The 22,450-nt window shown below is 39.2% G+C and overlaps 1 long non-coding RNA gene across 1 annotated transcript in view; it reads left to right on the top strand.

Annotated features, from left to right (window-relative positions):
* Positions 1,355-22,450, top strand: part of LOC110260720 — a 78,346-nt gene continuing 57,250 nt past the window's right edge. The window contains exon 1 of the long non-coding RNA XR_002344064.1: positions 1,355-3,871. This is a non-coding gene — a long non-coding RNA (uncharacterized LOC110260720). The remainder of the gene's footprint in view (positions 3,872-22,450) is intronic.

Here is a 22,450-nt window from a genome sequence, read left to right as displayed (position 1 = left end):
GTGCCAGAACCTAATCTGACCCAGTTGATGAGAGAGTCTAGGAGATGTAGTTCTCAGGTTTCTAGCCCCTGAGATGCAGAAAGAAGGACAATATGGAGTAGAAGATCAATTGGCAAATAACTAGAACAATACACTGGTAAGAATGGCCAAGCATAATTAAATCCATTTCCTTACTTCGAGATTTCCCAAAACCTTTAATGCCTTACTGTGCTTTGAAATTTTTCAAAAGGGAGTTATAGCTTGTAGTGCTTAATTTTTTATGGCAGTTTTCCCCTACAGAACACAGTTTTAAAGTATCATAGGGCATCAGAATAGGATAAAAATGGGGACAAATAGAAATACTATATAGTCAATGGGTTATAATGAAGCCATGGGATGGTAGAATATATAAAAGATGCTTTCCTCATATAAATGATAAAAACTGCAGAGGGACAAGTTTAGAGTGGTCATGTAAGAATTCCAATACACCAGTATCCTGGGAGTTCACAACACAGTGCAGCAGAAACGAATCTGACTGGGAACCATTAGGTTTTGGGATCCATCCCTGCCCTTGATCAGTGGGTTAAGGATCTGGCATTGTCATGAGTTGTGGTGTAGGTTGTAGACACAGTTCAGATCTGGCGTTGCTATGGCTGTGATGTAGGCCGGCAGCTGTAGCTCCGATTTGACCCCTAGCTTGGGAACCTCCATATGCCATGGGTGTGGCTCTAAAAAGCAAAAAAGCAAAAAACAAACAAACAAAAAAAAACCACACCAATATCCTGAAAACTAATTATGTGAAAGAAATGACACTGACAAATCCTTATATTTCTTGGATATTTTAATGTTGTTTTAGTAGGCCACTCTATGAACTTCTTCTGTGTTTGGGAGAATCACAAGGGGAGAAATAAGAAATGAAGGGCTCTGATTGACATCATGGAACCTGAAAGGGAATGAGTCTTTCTGGTTAATGAATAGTTAATTCTGGTAACGTCATTACAGTCACTGTATTTACAGAGACACCGTGAGTTCAGAGGCATGAGACTAAGTGTCCAGAAGGAGCAGATGCCAGCAGCACAGCTGTGACTCTCCAGCAGGGTCAGTGCCAACAGGGCTTACTACACAGATGGCTCTTTTGGTAGGATCTTGGCTGTCCTTTGTCCATCTATGGTCTTGCCTGAGTCTGTTTATCCAGCCTCTTTCCTATTGTGCATCTTTCAACACATCCAAAAACTATTATTATTATTATTATTATTATTTGCTTTTTAGGGCCACACCCAAGGCATATGGAGGTTCCCAGGCTAGGGGTTGAATCAGAGCAACAGCTGCAGTCCTACACCACAGCCATAGCAACGCCACATCCAAGCCATGTCTGCAGACTACACCTGCAATGCCGGATCCTTAACCCACTGATCAAGGCCAGAGATCGAACCCTATATCTCATGGTTCCTAGTTGGATTCGTTTCCACAACACCACAAATGGGAACTCACAAAAATTACTTTTCTCCTTAACTGAACTAGATTTATTTTATTTTTTTGTTTGTTTGTAACCAAGAACTCTGACTGAAACATTCTTAGAAAGTAGGGAAAGTCAAAGGGAGATCCAATATTCTCATTTTTTCCTAACCAATAAAAAGAAAAGACTGATTTATGGGAAAGAATTACTATAAAATAATTGCATCCTAACAGAATGATTAGGTTTAGAAAAGCAGGTTTGGAGTTCCAGATGTGGCTCAGCGGGTTAAGGATCTGATGTTTTCTCTATAAGGATGCAGGTTCAATCCCTGGTCTCACTCAGTGGGTTAATCATCAGGTCTTGCTATGGCATCGGCTCCAGCTGCAGCTAAAATTCTACCCTTGGCTCTGTGTATGGCTGAAAAAAGAAAAAAAAAAAAAGGAAAAGCAGGTTTACAAAAATTCATCGAAATTCCATATGTAATAGAAAAGGAAAGAATTCTAAATTATCTGCATAAATGTAAGAAATTCATGGAAAAAAAGGAAAAAAGTAGGAGAGAGGCACTAGAAGGGTTGCAAAGATTAAAGTCCAGAGTAAGTACAAGTTTGTGAATATTCTTAATAAAAATGGAAAGACTTTAAAGTCACAATCTCAATAAGACCAAGAGAAGGCTGAGCCAGCATCCTGGGAAGGATGCCGCAAAGTTAGATGAAGGCAGAACTCGTGGACTAGATGAGTCACCTTGGTCACGACGACATGCAGAACTTTACAGTGATGGGTTTACTCAATTTCTCCCTTTGTCCCAGCTTCTCTGGTAAGAAGGATTGCCTTTAATTTGTAAATGGCAGGACAATCAGCCAAAATAAGGACATTCAGTCCTATTAAGACAGGTAAGATAACAAGAGAACCCAATCACACCTTTCAATGAAACCATTAATTTTAAAAAACTTACATATGCACATTGTAAGAATGTGAGCCAGGAGTTCCCATTATGGCTCAACGATAATGAACCCGACTACTATCCATGAGGATGCAGGTTCCATCCCTGGCCCTGCTCAGTGGGTTAAGGATCCGGTGTTGCCGTGAGCTTTGGTGTAGGCCAGCAGCTGAACCTCCAATTTGACCCCTACCCTGTGAACTTCCATATGCTGGGGGATGTGGCCCTAAACCCCCCCCCCCCTCCAGAAAAACCAATCCTTCCAGAACTAGGGTGGCCAAGAGGCTGAAAAAATTGGAGATTGGGCTGAGAGAGTCCTGGAGAATCAGGTGCATTAGATTACAACTCCATCCCCTCCCTTTTCAACCACATGAACAAATACTTCCACTTTTTGTCCTTAATTGAGTTCAAGTTTTTTTTCTTCTTTTTAGTAAAAAGGCCAGAATGATAAATTCATGGGTTAGGATTATGACGCTCCACCACTCAGGTTAAAATCAGGAAGCAATAGCTCTAGGCTTCTGAGATCTCGGCGATCACAAAACTATTTCTCCTTCCATTTTGCCTCTTTTGATCAGTGGTTCTTAATCAATTTGTTTGCTGAAAGGTACCAGCATCCTGTAGGAGAATCTCCCATGCAGAGTTAATTACCGCTCCTTATTATCTGATTGTCTCCCATTAAAAAGTGCCTAAACCCTTGTAGTGCTTCTCTATGGGAAAATATACATTTCTGCCTACACCATGGGATATTCATAGGTTCAACTCAGCGTTCACAGCACAAAACTACCACCGACAGCTTTGGCAGAAGAATATAGGACAAGAACTACAATTGTCAGCAGGGAACATCATGTGTTCCTCTTCTATGGGACATCAAATCACACAGCCGCCCAGGAACCACTCACATTTGAGAAGAGGAGATCCACGCGGGGCAGGTGCCAGAAGCATTCATTCCCCACAGGAGCCAATACCTCCTTTAACAACTTCAGAGTCATCACTTCTAGCACTCCCACAAGGGCACCCCCAGTGAAAACAGTCACCACACTCAGGGAAGCTACAAGCTATACACCTTCCATCAGGGGTGTATTGTGCCTTGATCATTCTTCCCAGTACAGTTGCAATTTCCAGAGATCATTTTTATTATAAGCCGTAGTGCTGAAGAATACTGTTAACATACTGTTAACATACTCCAGGGGAACAGAGTTAACAAAAGGTCAATTTCTTACACAGCAGCGAAAAGGTTTTGTTAACCCTTTATCCAAACTGCCTGCTTGATGGTGGGTTTGACCATGTGACTTGCTTTGACTAATGGACACAAGTGGAGGTGATTTATGTCTCCTCCCAGCAGCCATTGCTGGTTCCACGCTTACCCACTTCCCTCTGCCAGCAGACAAGGAGAGGGGCGTCTCCTCTGGCCCAAGCCCCCAAATAAAGAAGCTGTTTGGAGCACAACCACGAAAAAGAGTTGCAGCAGATCCTCATCTTCCAAGAAACTTCCAAAGCAGGTAATGATTTATTATTCTAAGCCATTGTTCATTGGAGAGTTGTTTGTTATTGTAGCATAACCTGTTTATAATTAACAACCTCCTTGGAAAGACTTAGGCTGAACCTAGCACTCTCCAACTAGCATTCCCTAAGAAGAGCCTGCCAATTAAACCAGCTAGTTTTTTTCTTTTTTTCTTTTTTTGGTGTGTCAGCTTTGATTCTGGCAATAAACCCAAGCTCAAGGGGTTGATGGAAAGTTTCCCCCTTTTTTTTGAGTAGTCTGGCAGGTCAAGTACCATGTATGTCAATTGTATCTTTTATTGTCCTACCTCATCTTCCTCTTTGGTACCAGTCAGGGTCTAGACAGAAACTACACAGTTACTTGACAAAGAGAATTTAATATAATGAACTGCCAATTAGGTATAAAATTGTCATCTTGGTAACCATAAATGTGTAAAGAGAAATCGAATATATTGCCCAGGGAGCAACGGCAGGGAACTGTTTAATTACCTCCAGGGTTGAGGGAACAAAGTCAAGAGGTTGGAATTATGATTTAAACGTGGAAACTGGAGTTCCCATCGTGGCGCAGCGGAAACGAATCCAACTAGGAATCATGAGGTTGTGGGTTCGATCCCTGGCCTTGCTCAGTGGGTTAAGGATCCAGTGTTGCCATGAGCTATGGTGTAGGTCGCAGATGCAGCTTGGATCTGGCGTTGCTGTGGCTGTGGTATGGGCTGTGGGCTACAGCTCCAATTTGACCCCTAGCCTGGGAACCTCCACATGCCGAAGGTGCAGCCCTAAAAAGACAAAAGGACAAAAACAAAAAACAAACAAAATAAAAAACGTGGAAACTTAAAGGAAGGGGTCATGGAACCAAAACTCAAGACATCCGAAGAAGTGGTGCTGCTGGTGTGAGTTTGAAGGAAGTGCCTTTTTGAGCTGGGATCCACCTCTGAGGAAGGGTCTGGTGCCTAGTGTAAGGGGATGCGATGCAAGTTCTGCAAGTGTGGGGACACTGCAAACTGGATCTAACAGCTCCTATGGGGAAGGAGTGTTACTGGGGTGCCACTGGCAAGAAACCCTAGGAAACAGAGTCACAGGAGGCAGCAAGGCTTTTCTCCTCCAGCTTCGCAGACTCCCTCTAGTGCCCCGTCTGGTCAGAGCCTAACAAGGAGCTCACTGGCAAAGCTGTGATGTGGTTTGTAGAGATGCTGCAAACCCCTCCCTGACCAGTGCACAGGGGCACCTGGCGCATGGGGTGAGTGAGGGCAGAGATGCAACCTGTGCTAGCCAAGTGCTAAGCCCTTGTGTGGCACTATGTCAGTCTGGGGAAGAGTCAGTCATCTTTTTCTCATTTACACACAGGTGCCACGTAGACCTGTAGGTAAGCACATTGCTAATTGAGGAGTTACCTGGTGGCCTAGGGGGTTAAGGATTGGCATTGTCACTACTGTGGCCAAGCCAACTTCCACATGCTGCGGGTGTGGCCAAAAAGACCCACATTGCTGATTCAAATGTTAGCAACCAAATTTTCCTTACATCTCTCACCTTTTCTTTTTTTCTTTTTGCCTACGCTAGCAGAATATGGAAGTTCCCAGGCCAGGGATCAAATCCCACCTGCAGCTGTGACCTACATCACAGCTGCTGCAATGCAATACCAGATTCTTAACCCCACTGCACCACACCATTGCTCTGTTTTTTTGTTTGTTTGTTTGTTTTGGCCATTCCCAGGCCAGGATCATATCCATGCCATAGCAGTGACCAATGCCTTCCATCTTCTAATTGGCTCTGAAAAACATATATTTTTTGTTGTAATATTCCAGGCAGACTTACATGGCACCAACATGCAACTTTTTACAGTCATAGAGATTTATAGTTCTCCTTTGTATACTATCAAAGATGTGTGTAGATGTATTTGATTTTCGTTCCCCACTCCAACATCTTTTCTTACCGTGGGTACTGCTTTTGATACTCAGCATATGCTCAGTTCCCTCCCTTCTTTTAAGCTGGACTTCCAGCTGTGCAGCCAGAGCAAGTCTTTACGGCATCCATAGGGCTCTTTCTTACTTTTTCCTCCTGTTGCCTTTTCACTGGAGGTGTGTAGGGAGCCACTTTATTCTTGTCCTTTCTTTTTTAGCCAGCTTTACCATATCCAACAAATGGTTTAAATGAAGGCTTAGAAGAAATTACTTTCAAATGTGTTGATGACACAAAACTAGGAGGTAGTTAAAATGACAGATTAGAAAATTAGGATTCCTAGTGATTTCTGTCTACTGAAATGCTGTGCTGATAGCAAAAATACAAAATCTATGAGATAAAGGAAAAGTCCAGTTGAATTTAAAATAGGATAGAGTAAGATAGCAAAAATGAAGACAACTCTTTTATTTTTTTTTTAAATGATGGCATATGATTTCTGTGGCAGCTTTGGAAAGGAATCATGATTTTTTTGGGATAATCATTTTTATGATAAGCACACAGCAGCTACTCAATAAATGTTTACATAATTTAATATTTAATAAAAGATCATGGAAATAGATTATTAATTATAGTTGAGGGGAACATTATTTTGCTTATACCAACTACCTCATAATTCTGAGGACATACAATGAATTATATATAATTATATGTAGACATACAAAAAATATTAATAGTGATTATCTCTGACAAAGGACTGGTAGATTTTCATTTATGTTACTACTGAAAGTCTTATTTTCTCTATTATACATGTATTTATTTTGCAATAAGAATAAATTTTTTAAAAAACCCAACATATAAAAACAACTAAATGAAAAATGACCCAATATATTTGGAGTTTTAGGAAAATTTTTATATAAGAAATATTTTCTTTACAGTGATTCAAAAGGAATAGTAAAGCAACAACTGGAAGTAAAAATTATCTAATGTGCTCCATTCAATGAACCACAGGTGAGGAATAATTTAATGTAGAGTTACACAAAGGGGACAAAAAATGACTATGATTTGATTTGTTTTTTAAGTAAATTTTATTGGAGTATAGTTGACTTAGAAAGTTGTGTTGGAGTTCCCATTGTGGTTCAGTGGGTTAAGAACCCAATGAATATTCATGAAGATGCTGATTTGATCCCTGGCCTGGCTCACTGGGGATAAGGATCTAGCATAGGTTACAGACGTGGCTCAGATCTGGTGTGGCTGTGGCTGTGGTTTGGCTCTCCAATTCAACTCCTAGGCTGGGAACTTTCATATGCTACAGGAACTGCCCTAAAAAGAAAAAAAAGCTGTATTAGTTTCAGGTGTATAGCAAAGTAAATCAGTTATACAGATACATATATCTATTCCTTTTCAGATTGCCCATTAGGTCTTTCTTTCCTGTTTTATGTTAGTAGTGTGTGTATGTCAACCCCAACTCTCTAATTTATCCCTCCTGCCCCATGTTTCCCCTTTTGAAACCAAATTCATGGTTACCAAATCCTTGTGTTTGTTTCTGTTTTGTAAGTAAAAATAATACATTTTGAATCTATTTAAAATTTTTTTTCTTTTATTTTTTTATTATTTATGATTTTTATTTTTTCCATTATAGTTGATTTATAGTGTTCTGTCAATTTCTACTATACATCAAAGTGAGCCAGTCATATATATATATATATACATATATATATATATATATGTATATGAGCCAGTATGATCCAGTCATATATATATATATTCTTTTTTATAATGTTTTTTATTTTTTCTATTATAGTTGGTTTACAGTGTTCTGTCAATTTTCTACTGTACAGCAAATTGACCCAGTCACACATACATATATACATTCTTTTTCTCACTTTATCCTCCATCATGCTCCATCACAAGTGGCTAGATATAATTCCCTCTGCTATATAGCAAAATCTCATTGCTTATCCACTCCAAATGCAATAGTTTGCATCTATTAACCCCAGACTCCCAGTCCATCCCACCCCCTTACCCTCCCTCTTGACAACAAGTCTGTTCTCCAAGTCCTTGAGTTTCTTTTCTGTGGAAAGTTTCATTTGTGCCGTTTACTAGATTCCAGATGTAAGAGATACCATATGGTGTTTGTCTTTCTCTTTCTGACTTACTTAATTCACTTAGTATGAGAGTCTCTAGTTCCATCCACGTTGCTGAAAATCACACCATTTTATTCTTTTTGATGACCGAGTAGTATTCCATTGTGTACATATACCACTTCTCGATTCATTCATCTGTCGATGGACATTTAGGTTTTTTCCATGTTTTGGCTAGTGTGAATAGTGCTGCAATGAACATATGGGTGCATGTACCTTTTTCTTTTTCAAGGAAAGTTTTGTCTGGATATATGCCCAGGAGTGGGATTGCTGGATCATTTGGTAGCTCTATATTTAGTTTTCTGAGCTACCTCCATACTGTTTTCCATAGTGGTTGTACCAATTTACTTTCTCACCGACAGTGCAAAATGGTTCCCTTTTCTCCACACCTTCTGCAGCATTTGTTATTTGTGGATTTATTAGTGATGGCCTTTTAGACTGGTGTGAGGTGGTACATCATAGTAGTTTTGGTTTGCATTTCTCTAATATAATTAGTGATATTGTGCATCTTTTCATGTGCCTGTTGGCCATCTATATACCTTCTTTGGAGAAATGTCTTTTCAGGTCTTTTGATCACCTTTCAATTGGGTTGTTGGCTTTTTTGCTGTTGAGTTGTATAAGTTGTTTGCATATTTTAGAGATTAAGCCCTTGTCAGTTGCATCATTTGAAACTGTTTTCTTACATTCCATAGATTGTCTTTTTGGTTTTTTTAATGGTTCCTTTGCTGTGAAAAAGCTTGTCAGTTTGATTAGGTACCATTGGTTTATTTTTGCTGTTATTGCTGTTGCCTTGGGAGACCGACCTAAGAAAACATTTGTAAGGTTTTTTTTGTTGTGGTTCCTGGAAGAAGAAACTATGAATTTATTTATTTTTATTTTTTTATCTTTATGAATCTTTATTTTTAAAGCATTTTTTATTACTCAATTACATTTCTAGTTGTACAACAATCATCACAACCAAATTTTATAGCATTTCCATCCCAAACACCCAGCCCATCTCACCCCCCAAACTGTCTTATTTGGAAAACATAAGGTTTTCAAAGTATGTGAGCCAGCATCTATTCTGCAAAGTTCATTGTGTCTTTTTTTCAGATTCCACATGTGAGTGATAGCATCTTATGTTGATGTCTCACTGTCTGACTGACTTCACTCAGCATGATAAACTCTAGGTGCAGCCATGTTGCTAAAAATGTCATTATTACTTTCCTTTTAATGGCTGAGTAATATTCCATCAAGATATGCCCCATCTTCTTTTTCCACTCCTCTATTGATGGACGTTTAGGTTGTTTCCCTGTCTTTGCTATTGTATACAGTGCTGCAATGAATGTTGGAGTACACGTGTCTTTTCAAGTCATGGTTTTCTCTGGATGGGTGTCCAGGAGTGGGATTGCTGGATCAAATGGTACTTCTATGTTTAGTTTTCTGAGGAATCTCCATACTGCTTTCACAGCGGTTGCACCAATTTACATTCCCACCAACAGTGTAATACGGTTCCCTTTTCTCTACACCCTTTCCAGCATTTATTTTTTGATAATGGCCATTCTGGCTGGTGTAAAGTGATACCTCATAGTGGTTTCAATTTGCATTTCTCTAATAATGAGCGATGTTGAACACATTTCCATGTGTTTTTTGTCCATATGTATGTCTTCAGAGAATTGTCTGTTTAGATCTTCTGCCCATTTTTTGATGGGGTTGTTTGTTTTTTTAGTATTGAGCTAGAGAAGGTGTTTATAAATTTTGGAAATTTAGCCCTTGTCAGTCACTTCATTGGCAAATAGTTTCTCCCATTCTGTGGGTTGTCTTTCTATGTTGTTTAGGGTTTCCTTTGCTGTGCAGAAACTTTAAGTTTAATTAAGTCCCATATATTTTTGTTTTTATTGTCATTACTCTAGGAGGTGAATCTGAGGAAATGTTGCTGTGGTTTACGTCAGAGAGTGACCTATGTTTTCCTCTAAGAGTTTTATAGTATCTGGCTTATGTTTAGGTCTTTAATCCATTTTGAGTTTATTTTTGTGTATGGTGTTAGGAAGTATTCTAATTTCATTCTTTTACATGTGGCTGTCCAGTTTTCCCAGCACCTCTTATTGAAGGGACTGTCTTTTCTCCACTGTATATTCTTACCTCCTTTGACATAGATTACTTAATGATAGGTGCATGGGTTTAATTCTGAGTTTTCTATCCTGTTCCACTGATCTATATTTCTGTCTTTGTGTGGTTGTGATGACTATAGCTTTGTAGTATAGTCTGAAGTCAGGGAGCCTGATTCCTCCAGCTCCAATTTTCTTTCTCAGAATTGCTTTGATTATTCTGGGTCTTTTGTGCTTCCAAACAAACTTTATAAATATTTTGTTCTAGTTCTGTGTGAAATGTCCTTGGTTATTTGATAGGGATTGCATTGAATTTGTATGTTGCCTTGGGTAGTATAGTCATTTTGATGATATTGATTATTCCAATCCAAGAGCATGGTATGTCTTTCCATGTTTGCATCATCTGTGATTTCTTTCATCAGCATCTTACAGTTTTCAGAGTACAAATCTTTTGACTCTTTAAGTAGATTTATTCCTAAGTATTCTTTTAGATGCAATGGTAAATGGGATTGCTTCCCTAATTTCTCTTTCTGATCCTTCATTGTTAGTATGTAGAAATGCAGTTGATTTCTGTGTGCTAATTTTGTATCCTGAGACTTTGCCAAATTCATGGATGAGCTCTAACAGTTTTCTGATAGAGCCTTGGGATTCTCTAGGTATAGTATCATGTCATCTACAAATAGTGATAGTTTTACTTTTTCCTTTCCAATTTGGATTCCTTTTATTTCTTTTACTCCTCTGATTGCCTAGGCTAGGACTTCCAAAACTATGTTGAAGAGTAGTGGTGAGAGTGGACATCCTTGTCTTGTTCCTGATCTCAGCGGGAATTCTTTCAGCTTTTCACCATTGAGAATGATGTTCGCTCTGGGTTTGTCACATATGGCCTTTATGATGTTGAGGTAGGTTCCATCTATGCCCACTTTCTGAAGAGTTTTTATCAGAAATGGGTGTTGGACTTTGTCAAAGGCTTTTTCTGCATCTATTGAGAGGATCATATGGTTTTATTCTTCAGTTTGTTAATGTGGTGTATCACACTGATCAATTTGCGCATATTGAAGAATCCTTGAATGCCTGGGATAAATCCCACTTGATCATGATGTACAATCCTTTTAATGTATTGTTGGATGCGGTTTGCTAGTATTTTGTTGAGGATTTTTGCATCTATGTTCATCAGTGAAATTGGCTTGTAATTTTCTTTTTTTGTGGTATCTTGGTCTGGTTTTGGTACCAGGGTGATGGTGGCCTCATACAATGAGTTTGGGAGTGTCCCTTCCTCTGCAATATTTTGGAATAGTTTCAGAAGGATAGGTGTTAGCTCTTCTCTAAACCTTTGATAGAATTTGCCTGTGAAGCCATCTGGTTCTGGTCTTTTGTTTTTTGGAAGATTTTTTTTTGTTTGTTTGTTTTTGCCATTTCTTGGGCCGCTCCCGCGGCATATGGAGGTTCCCAGGCTAGGGGTTAAATCAGAGCTGTAGCTGCCAGCCTATGCCAGAGCCACAGCAATGCAGGATCCAAGCCGTGTCTGCAACCTACATCACAGCTCACGGCAATGCTGGATCATTAACCCACTGAGCAGGGGCAGGGATCGAACCCGCAACCTCATGGTTCCTAGTCGGATTTGTTAACCACTGTGCCACGATGGGAATTCCATGTTTTTTGGAAGTTTTTTAATCACAGTTTTAATTTCAGTACTTGTGATTGGTCCATTCAATTTTTCTATTTCATCTTGGTTTAGTCTTGGAAGATTGTACTTTTCTAAGAATTTCTCCATTTCTTCTAGGTTTTCCATTTGTATTGACATATAGTTGCCTGTAGTAGTCTCTTATAATAATTTTTCTGTTATGTCCATTGTAACTTCTCCTTTTTCATTTCTAATTTTATTGATTTGAGTCCTCTTTTTTTCTTGCTAAGTCTGGCTAAGGGTTTATCAATGTTGTTAATAAATCAGCTTTTCATTACGTTGATCTTTTCTATGGTTTTCTTCGTTTCTATTTCATTGATTTTGGCTCTGATCTTTATGATTTCATTCCTCCTGCTAACTTTAGGTCTTGTCTGTTCTCTCTCTAGCTGCTTTAGATGTAAAGTTGTTTGAGCTTTTTCTTGTTTCCTGAAGTGGGCTTGTATTGCTATAAATTTTCCTCTTAGAATGGCTTTTGTTGCATCTCATAGGTTGGGAGTGTCATATCTTTGTTGTCATTTGCTTCTAGGTATTTTTTAATTTCCTGATTTCTTCAGTGATCCATTGGTTGTTTAGCAGCATGTTGTTTAGTCTCCACATGTTTGTGTTTTTTTTTTTGCAGTTGTTTTCCAGTTGTATAACATTGTGGTCAGAAAAGATGCTTGATATGATTTCAATTTTCTTAAAGTTATCAAGGCTTGATTTGTGGCCCAGGATGTGATCAGTCTTAGAGAATGTTCCATGTGCACTTGAGAAGAATGTGTATTCTGCTGCTTTTTGATGGAATGTCCTATAAATATCTATTAAGTCCATCTGGTCTAATGCTTCATTCAGGGGCTGTGTTTCCTTGTTGATTTTCTGTCTGGATGATCTGTCCATTGCTGTAAGTGGGATATTAAAGTCCCCCACTATCACTGTGTTATTGTCAAGTTCTCCTTTTAAGGTTGTTAGCAGTTGCCTTATATATTGAGGAGATCCTATGTTGGGTGCATATATATTTACAATTTTTATATCTTCGTCTTGGATTGATCCTTTGATCATTAGGTAATATCCTTCTTTGTCTCTTATAATGTTCTTTATTGTAAGGTCCGATATGAGTATTTTGTCTGATATGCGTATTGCTACTCCATCTGTCTTTTGATTCCTGTTTGCATGGAATATTTTCTTCCATCCTCTCACTTTCAATTTGTATGTGTCCCTAGAAGTGAAGTGGGTCTCTTGAAGACAGCATATATATGGGTCTTGTTTTTGTATGCATTCAGCCAGTCTATGTCTTTTGGTTGGGGCATTTAGTCCATTTACATTCAAGGTAATTATTGATATGTACATTCTTATTGACATTTTACTACCTGTTTTGGATTGTTTTTGTTGATCTTTTTTCTTCCCTTTTCTTGTTCTCTCTTGTTTGATGCTTATATTTAGTGTTGTATTTGAGTTGATTTTTCTTATTTGTTTGTGTGTCAATTGTAGATTTTGGGTTCAATTATTCTGAGTTTTGATATAGGAGCCTGTATATATTCGAGATTGCTTTAAGTTTTTGGTCTCTTAATTGCAAGTGTATATCCAGTGTCCTGCATTTGTACCCTCCTCTTCTCATGATTTCTGATTTTGGTAGCATATTTGTGTGTGGATGGTTTCTTACCTTTACTGTATATATGCCTTTACTGGCAAGCCTTGTCATTTGCGGTATTTTTGTTTTTAGTTGTGGTCTTTTCTGCTTAGAGAAGTTCCTTTAGTATTGTTGTAAAGCTGGTCTAGTGTTTGTGAATTCTCTTAGCTCTTGCTTATCTCTGAAGCTTTTGATTTCTCCTTCACACCTGAATGAGAACATTGCAGGGTAAAGTAATCTTGGTTGGAGTTTTTTCCTTTCATCACTTTAATTATATTGTGCTACTCCCTTCTGGTCTGCAGAGTTTCTGCTGAAAAATCTGCCAATAACCTTATCAGGGTTCCCCTGTATGCTATTTGTTTCTTTTCCCTATATACTTTCAATATTTTCTCTTTGTCTTTAATTTTGGTCAGTTTGATTAATATGTGTCTTGGGGTATTCCTCCTTGAGGTTATTTTATATGGTACTTGTGCTTCCTGGATTTGAGTGAGTGGCTCCCATCCCATGTTAGGGAATTTTTTGGCTATTATCTCTTTGAATATTTTTTCTATCCCTTTTTCTCTTTTCTCCTTCTGGCACCCCCATAATACAGATGGTGGTGCACTTAATATTGTCCCAGAGTTCTCTTAGACTGCCTTCATTCTTTCAATCTTTTTTCTCTTTTCTGTTCCACATCAGTGATTTCCACTAGTCTGTCCTCCACCTTGCTTATTCATTTTTCTGCCTCCTATATTCTGCTGTTGGTTGCCTCTAATGAGTTTTTTATTTCAGTTATTGTATTTTGCCTCTCTGCTTGCTTAGGTTTTAAATCTTGTATTTCTTTGCTCAATGTTTGATGTAAATTATCAGTCTTTACATCCATTTTACTTCCATTGTTTTGCATCATCTTCAGCATCATCAGTCTAAAGTCTTTTTCCTGGTGATGATCTCCAAATCACTTAGCTGTTTTTCTGTTTTGTTTTTTTTTTTTTCCTAGAGCCCTTGTCTGAGCTAGAGTTCTCTGCCTTTTCATTTTTATAGAGTCTCCTTTCTGCAGACAATAGAGTTGTAGCCTCTGTTACTTCTGATGTTGGCCCCACTTGTGGCTGAAGTTGGCGCAGGGGTTTGCTGTAGGCTTCCTGATGGGAGGGACTGCCCATTGATAGATGGGGCTGATTCCTATCCCTCTGATGGGTGGGGCTTTGTCTCTGGGTGAGATTAGAGGTGGCTGTGTGCCATGGGGTTCTTTAGGCAGCCTGTTTACTGATGGGTGGGGCTGTGATCCCACCTGGATTGTTGTTTGGTCTGGGGCTTCTCAGCACTGATGGGTGGCACTATATTTTCTTAAAATGGCCACCTCTAGTGGAACATAGGCTGATGAACATTCCCCACAGCTTTGCTTCCGATGTCCTTCCCCCATGACAAGCCACAGTCAGCCCCTGTTTTCCTAGAAGATCCTTTAAGAACTGCAGTCAGGTCTGACCCAGATTCCCATGGAGCCTCTGCTTTACCCCTGGATCTAGCACACAGAAAAGTCTGCATGTTCCTTTCAAGAATGGGGTCTCCATTTCCCCTAGTCCTGTGTACCTCCTGAGCACAAGCCCCATTGGCCTTCAATGCCAATGCCAGATGCTCCAGGGGCTCTTTCTCCCAATGCCAGATCCCCAGGTGTAGGGACTTTACGTGGGCATCAGAACTTTCACTCCTGTGGGTGAATCTCTGTGATACACTTACTTTCCAGTCTGTGAGCTTCCCACCTGGCAAGTATGGGGTTGCTTATATAATGTGATTGTCCCTCCTCCCTCTTGATGTGGCCTCCTCTTTGTGTTCTGGATTAGGATATCTTTTTGAAGTTTCAAGTCCATGGTTGAAGGTTTTTCAGCATTTGGTTGTAATTTTGTTATTTTTATGAGAAAAGGTGAGCTCCAGTCCTTCTATTCCACCATCTTAATCCTGTCTCTCTCCACATTTGTAAGGTTGATGTTAGAGAATGTTTTGCCTATGTTCTCTTCTAGGAGTTTGATGGTGTCTTACCTTAAATTTCAGTGTTTAAGCCATTTTGTGTTTATTTTCATGCATGGTGTTAGGGTACATTCCGGTTTCATTGATTTACATGTGGCTGTCCAGTTTTCCTAGCACTACTTACTTAAAAGACTGTCTTTTTTCCCATTTTATATTCTTGTCTACTTTGTCAAAGATTAATTTACCATAGATGTCTGGATTTATTTCTAGGTTCTCTGTTCTATTGGTCTGTATGTCTGTTTGGTACCAGTACCACACTGTCTTGATTACTATATCTTTGTAATTTTGCCTGAAGTCTGGGAGCGTTATGCCTCCTGCTCGGTTTTTGTTCCTCAGGATTGCTTTGGCAATTCTGGGTCTTTTGTGGTTCCATGTGAATTTTTGGATTGTTTGTTTTAGTTCTGTCAAAAATGTTAAGGGTAATTTGATAGGGATTGCATAGACTCTGTAGATTGCTTGGGTAGTGTGGCCAATTTCATGATATTAATTCTTCCAACATGGGGGCCTGGAATATCTTTCCATTTCTTTGAATCCTATTTAATTTCCTTGATTAATGTTTTATAGTTCTCAGCATATAAGTCTTTCACTTTCTTGGTCATGTTTATTCCTAGGTATTTAATTTTGGTGGCCTGATTTTACAAGGTATTGTATTTTTGTATTCCTTTTCTAATATTTCATTGTTATTATACAGAAATGCAACTGATTTCTGAATGTTAATCTTGTATCCTGATACTTTGCTGAATTTATTCATCAGTTTGAATAGGTTTTGTGAGGAGTCCTTAAGGTTTTCTCTATATAGTATCATGTCATCTGCTTACTGTGACAATTTTATGTCTCCTCTTTCAATTTGGATACCAGTTTATTTCTTTTGTTTGTCTGATTGCTGTGGTTACGACTTCCAATACTGTTGAATAAAAGTGATAAGAGTGGGCCTCCTTGCCTTTTCCAGATTTTAGTAGGAAGGCTTTCAGATTTTCTCGATTGACTATTATATTGGCTATGGATTTGTCATAAATGGCTTTTATTATGTTAAGGTATGTTCCTTCTGTACCCACTGTGGTAAAAGTTTTGATCATGAATGGATGTTGGACTTTGTCAAATCCTTTTTTGCCTCTATTGAGATGATCATATGGTTTTTGACTTCTCTTTTGTTAATGTGGTGTATGACATCAATTGATTTGCTTAGGTCAAACCATCCTTGTGAACCTGGGATGAATCCCACTTGGTTGTGGTGTATGATGTTTTTTATATGTTGTTGGATTTGGTTGACTAAAATTGTGTGGAGAATTTTTGTATATACATTTTTCAAAGATATTGGCCTATAATTTTCTTTTTTGGTAGTATCTTTGGTTTTTGTATTAGGGCAATGGTGGCTTCATAGAATGTCTTTGGGAGTATTCCTTCTTCAGTCTTTTGTAAAAGTTTAGGAAAGATGAGTATAAGCTTTTCTTTGTATGTTTGGTAGAATTTGCCTGTGAATCTATCTGCTCCTGGACTTTTGTTTGTAGGGAAAGTTTTAATTACACATTCAATTTCATTTCTAGTGCTCAGTCTGTTAAATTGATCTATTTCTTCTTGATTCAGTTTTGGCTGGCTGTAAGCCTCTAGAAAATTGTCCATTTCTTCTAGGTTGTCAAATTTGTTGGCATATTATTGTTCATAGTATTCTCTTACAGTTTTTTGTGTTTCTTCAGTATCTGTTGAGATTTCTTCTTTTTTGTTTATTTGGGTTTGTTTTGTTTATTTGGGTTTTTTCTCTCCTCTTCTTGGTGAGTCTGTCCAGAGGTTTGTCAGTTTTGTTTACCCTTTCAAAGAACCAGCTTTTGGTTTTATTGATTTTTTTCTATTGTTTTTTGAATCTCTATTTTATTGATTTCCTCTCTGATCATTATGATTTCCTTCCTTCTGCTGACTTTAGGTGTTGTTTGTTCTTCTTTTTGTATAATTATTTTACGTGGTTGGTTGAAGTTGTTGATTTGAGATTTTTTTCTTTTTTTAGAAAAGCCTGTATTGCTCTGAATTTCTAAGTACTGCTTTTGCAGCATCCCATAGATTTCGGATGGTTTTGTTTTCATTATCACTTGTCTCAAGGTATTTTTTAATTTCCTTTTTGATTCCTTCATTGACCCATTGGTTTTTTAGTAGCATTTTGTTTAGTCACCATCTTAATTTTTTTCTCATTTCTTTTTTGTTGTTGTTGTTGTTGTTGTTGTTGTTGTTGCTATTTCTTGGGCCGCTCAAGCGGCATATGGAGGTTCCCAGGCTAGCGGTTGAATTGGAGCTGTAGCCACCGGCCTACGCCAGAGCCACAGCAACGCGGGATCCGAGCCGCATCTGCAACCTACACCACAGCTCACGGCAATGCCGGATCGTTAACCCACTGTTCTGTTTTTTTTTTTTTTTTTTTTCTCATTTCTTTTCCTGTGGTTGATTTCTAGTTTCATGCCATTGTGGTCAGAAAAGATACTTGAAATAATTTCTGTACTCTTAAATTTGTTGAAGTTAGTTTTGTGCCTCAGTATGTTGCCAGTCCTTGAGAATGTTCCAGGTGCACTTGAAAAGAATGTATATTCTGATTTTTTTTGTATGTAATGTCCCGAAAATGTCAGTTAAGTCTAACTTTTCTACCACGTCATTTAGGATCTCTGTTGCCTTATTGATTTTCTCTCTAGAGGATCTGTCCATTGATGTGAGCAGGGTGTTACAGTCTCCTACTATTACTGTATACCCATGAATTTATCCTTTTATGTCTGTTAGTATTTGTTGTATATATGTGGATGCTCCTATTTTAGGGGCATATATATTGAATGATTGTAATATCCTCTTCTTGATTAGGTCCTTTTACCATTTAATAGTGTTCTTCTTTGTCTTTCTTTATGGCCTTCATTTTAAAGTCTGTTTTGTCCAATAAGAGTATTGCGGAGTTCCCGTTGTGGTGCAATGGAAACAAATCTGACTAGGAACTATGAGGTTGTGGGTTCAATCCCTGGCCTCACTCAGAGGGTTAAGCATCCAGCATTACTATGAGCTGTTGTGTAGGTCACAGACGCCACTTGGATCTGGCTGTGGCTGTGGCATAGGTTGGCAGTTGTAGCTCTGATTATATCCCTAGCCTGGGAACCTCCATATGCCACAGGTGTGGCCCTAAAAACCAAAAAAAAAAAAAAAAAAAAAAAAAAAAAAGAAAAAAGGTATTCCAACTCCTGCTTTCCTGTCTTTTCCATTGGCATGAAATATCTTTTCCCATCCCCCACCTTTAATTTATTTGTGTCCTTTGCCCTAAGGTGAAGTTTCTTATAGACAGCATATTGTAGACTCTTGCTTATTTATCCAATCTGCCACTCTTTGTCTTTTGATTGGAGCATTCAGTTAATTGACGTTTAAGGTAATTATTTGTAAGTATGTATTTATTGCCATTTTAAATCTTGTTTTCCAGTTGATTCTCTGTTTCTCCTTTGTTCCTTTCTTTTTATAGTTGGATGATTTCCTTTTATTTTATGCTTGTGTCCTCTTCTTTTTAGTTATTGTGAATGTAACATTTGGTTTTTGTTTTTGGTTGCCATGTTTTTCAAGTATGTTAACCCCTTCCTATATCTGCTTGCTTTAGCCTGATAGTCATATAGGCTCAAACATATTCTAAAAAAAAAAAAAAAGGATCTAGATTTTCTTACTTCCCTCCCCAAATTTTATGATTTTGAAGCCCTTTTTTAACATCTGCACCTTTGTCCTTTTGCTGTTCCTTGTGTTTGTCGTCGCTTTTACAATAGTTTTTTTTTTCTTCTTTTAGATGTGTATACTGGTTTATTTGAGTGATTGCTTTCCAATTGTGATTTCCTCCATCTTATTTCTCCTTACTTCTTTTTTATTTAGAGAAGCACTTTCAGTATTTCTTTTAGAATGGGTATAGTATTGTTGTATTCTTTTAGTTTTTGTTTGTTGGAGAAATTCCTTATTTCTCCTAATTTGAATGATATCCTTGCTAGGTAGAGTATTCTAGGCTGCAAATTTTTCCCTTCTAGAGGTTTGAGTATATCTTGTTACTCTCTTCTGGCCTGTAGTGTTTCTGTAGACAAGTCAGCTGATGGTCATATGGGGGTTCCCTTATAATTAACATTTTGTGTTTCTCTTGCTGCCTTTAGAATCCTCTCTTTATCTTTAACTTTTCCATTTTTATTATAATATGTCTTGGTGTGGATCTGTTTGGGGTCAACTTATTTTGGACTCTCTGTGCTTCCTGTGTATTGATATCTGTTTCCTTTAGATTTGGAAAGTTTTCAGACATAATTTCTTCCAATATATTTTCAACCATCCCTTTTTTTCTTCTCCTTCTGGAATCCCTATTATGCATAGATTGGCCTGCTTTGTATTATCCCATAGATCTCTTATATTGCTTTCATGTTTTTTCATTTGGTTTTCTGTTTGCTCACCTAATTGTGCAATTTCCATTATTCTGTCTTCCAAGTCACTAATTCATTCCTCTGCATTATTCATTCCACTCTGTCTGTAGTGCCTTTAACTCAGTTTGTGTCTCTGCAAATGAATTTTCTATTTTTTCTTGATTCCTCTCTAAAGTAATCTACATTAATATTTATATCTAGTCTTAATTCCTTAATAGTCACCCTTAATTCCTTCAGTATTTTCACTATCTCCTTTTTGAACTTAGTGTCTATTAGACTGCAGGTCTGTTTCATTTTTTGCTGCCTCAGGCGAATTTCCCTGTTCTTTTAACTGGGAATGCTTCTTGAATTTCTTCATTTTGGTTACATTTTTCTTCTTCTGTGAGGGAAAGCAACTTCTTGAGTCTTGGAGGGCTATTTCTTTCTTTCTTTCTTTTGTCTTTTTGGGGCTGCACCAATGGCATATGGAGTTTCCTAGGCTAGGGGTCCAATCGGAGCTGAAACTGCCACTCTGTGCCACAGCAACTAGGGATCTGAGCCACATCTGTGACCTACACCATGGCTCCTGGCAATGCCAGATCCTTAACCCACTGAGCAAGGTCAGGGATTTAACCCACATCCTCATGGATACCAGTTGGGTTCATTAACTGCTGAGCCACGATGGGAACTCTTGGTGGGCTATTTCTATGCAAGAGTGCCCCTTTGTATTTTGTGGGGGGTTACTATTTATTTTTGGTGTGGGAGTTTGGATATTTCCTGTCTCTTTCTTCAGTGTGACAGGCTGTTATCCCCTTGATAAGGTTCTGGGTGTGTTTCCAGGGAGAAGGAGGCAATGGGTAGGGCTAGTACACAGTGCCTGATTGCTGGACTCTTGATGCAGCAAGGACCTGCAGGAAGGTGGCATAGGCTACTCCTAGTTGCATGGCCCTGGGAAGTGGTAATGAGCCTCAGGCAGCTTTAGGTGTTGCCTGGAGCATTTGACAGTGGCAGCGGCAGGGTTTGTGAGTTCCCAGGGGAGTGAGAGTAACAATGGTTGGTGTTTTGTCACAATGCCCTCCTCTGTGCTGCCCTCTGAGGTAATTGGGACCACAAGTGGTGCCTGTTCACACATCCTTAGTGGTGGTCAGCCACACCCACCTCTGGAGTTAGAGATAACTGCAGTGGTTTGCCTCCACCACCTGTAGCCCACGCAAGAAGTACCCTGTCCTGATTAGCCCACAGCAGGATGTGTTGTACAGGCTTCTTCTAGCTGCAGGGTCCTGGGAAGTGACAGTGATAAGGCATGTGTGGGTGCTGCCCAGAGCATTTGACAGTGGCAACAGCAGGGTGGGTGTTTTTCCAGGGTAGTGAGAACAACAATGGGTGGTGCTCAGTTGCAATGCCCTCTTTTTTGCCAACTTCTGAGGTGACCGGGGTCACAGGTGGAGCCTGTTCACAGACCCATAGTGGTGGCAGGTCATGCCCCACTCTGGTTTCTGAGATGACTGCTGTGGTTTGTCCCCGCTGCCTATGGATCACACAAGAGGTGCCACACAGTGCTTAGCCCCTGCTGCCCTTCCCACACAAGAAATGCCTAGTCTCCTGTAGCCCAAGCAAGTGCCCTCCCACCACCTGAAGCCTGCACCAGAGGCGCTCTGCTTTCTGAGAGCCTGCACATGCACAGGGAAAGAGATTCCTCTGGCAGTCCACCCACCCTCCTCTTGCCTTCTCCAACACTGGTGCCTTGCTTCTCCTGCAAGCCCAGACCTCCTCCCATCTTCCCTTGGCTGTGGTGTGCCACTCCCCAACCTGTGGCACCCTGCTCCCTAGCCCCTCATGCTGTCTCCACACAGCCAATCCTAGTCCTCTCCCCAGAACTGACCTCTGGAGCCTGAGTCTCAGTGCCCAGCATCTGTCCAAGCATCTCATGCTAAGTTGTCCATGGGCTGGTGCAGAGGATCTGTGCAGCTTTCACTCTGCTTTGCCCTCCTCAGCCCAGCTGCTGTGCTTCTCTTGGTGACTGTGAGGTCCCCCTGTCTCAGCTGATCTCCCTGTCGATAAGGTGGCTTCCCAGGGTGTGGGTTCCTTTCCTCTTTAACAGCTCCCTCTTAGGAGTGCTGGTCCTGTCATGATTCCTTTTCTCTCTCTCTTTTCTTCTTTTGTTCTACCCAGATATGTGGAGGGTTTCTAGCCCTTTTTGGGGATTTAAGTTTTTCAGCCAGTGTTCAGTAGATGCTCTGTGTCAATCATTCTAAATATAGATGTGTTTTTTGATGTGTTTGTGGGAGAAGGTGATCATGACATCTTCTCCCACATTTTAAATCTATAACAGCAATATATATGGAATGGGTTTGCAAGTAAGAATCCAGGAAGCAATTTTTTTTTAATACAGAAAATATTTCAAAAGGGTAATTCATTTGACAGAGAAGCAAAATGATGAAAAATTGCTGGGGATTTTTTCCCGTCTTTTTTCTCACTTAGATAATTTATGGAAATAGCCTGTTGTGGGGACAACCCTATAAAATATGTAACTGCTTAGATGAGTGATGGTAAATATTTCCCCTCATATGAGAAGGAACACCTTTGGTGGGCACAGTGTCAAGATTAAATTCTGTTCCACTCACCTTTAGAGTTAACAAATAGGCTTGTTGTTTGTCTTACCACCATGTCATTATGAAAATTAATTAAATCTTAGCTTAAAGATCCAGCCAGATTTGGTCCTTGATGTTTTGTTGGTTTATTTTCTCTGGGAAGCCTGGCTGTCCCACTAGTCTAGTGAGATTGCTGCTG

This window comes from Sus scrofa, chromosome 5, assembly GCF_000003025.6.
Source record: "Sus scrofa isolate TJ Tabasco breed Duroc chromosome 5, Sscrofa11.1, whole genome shotgun sequence".
Lineage (NCBI taxonomy): Eukaryota > Metazoa > Chordata > Mammalia > Artiodactyla > Suidae > Sus > Sus scrofa.
The sequence above is the reverse complement of the archived record's forward strand: the minus strand, read 5'-3'. Positions and strand labels throughout refer to the sequence as shown.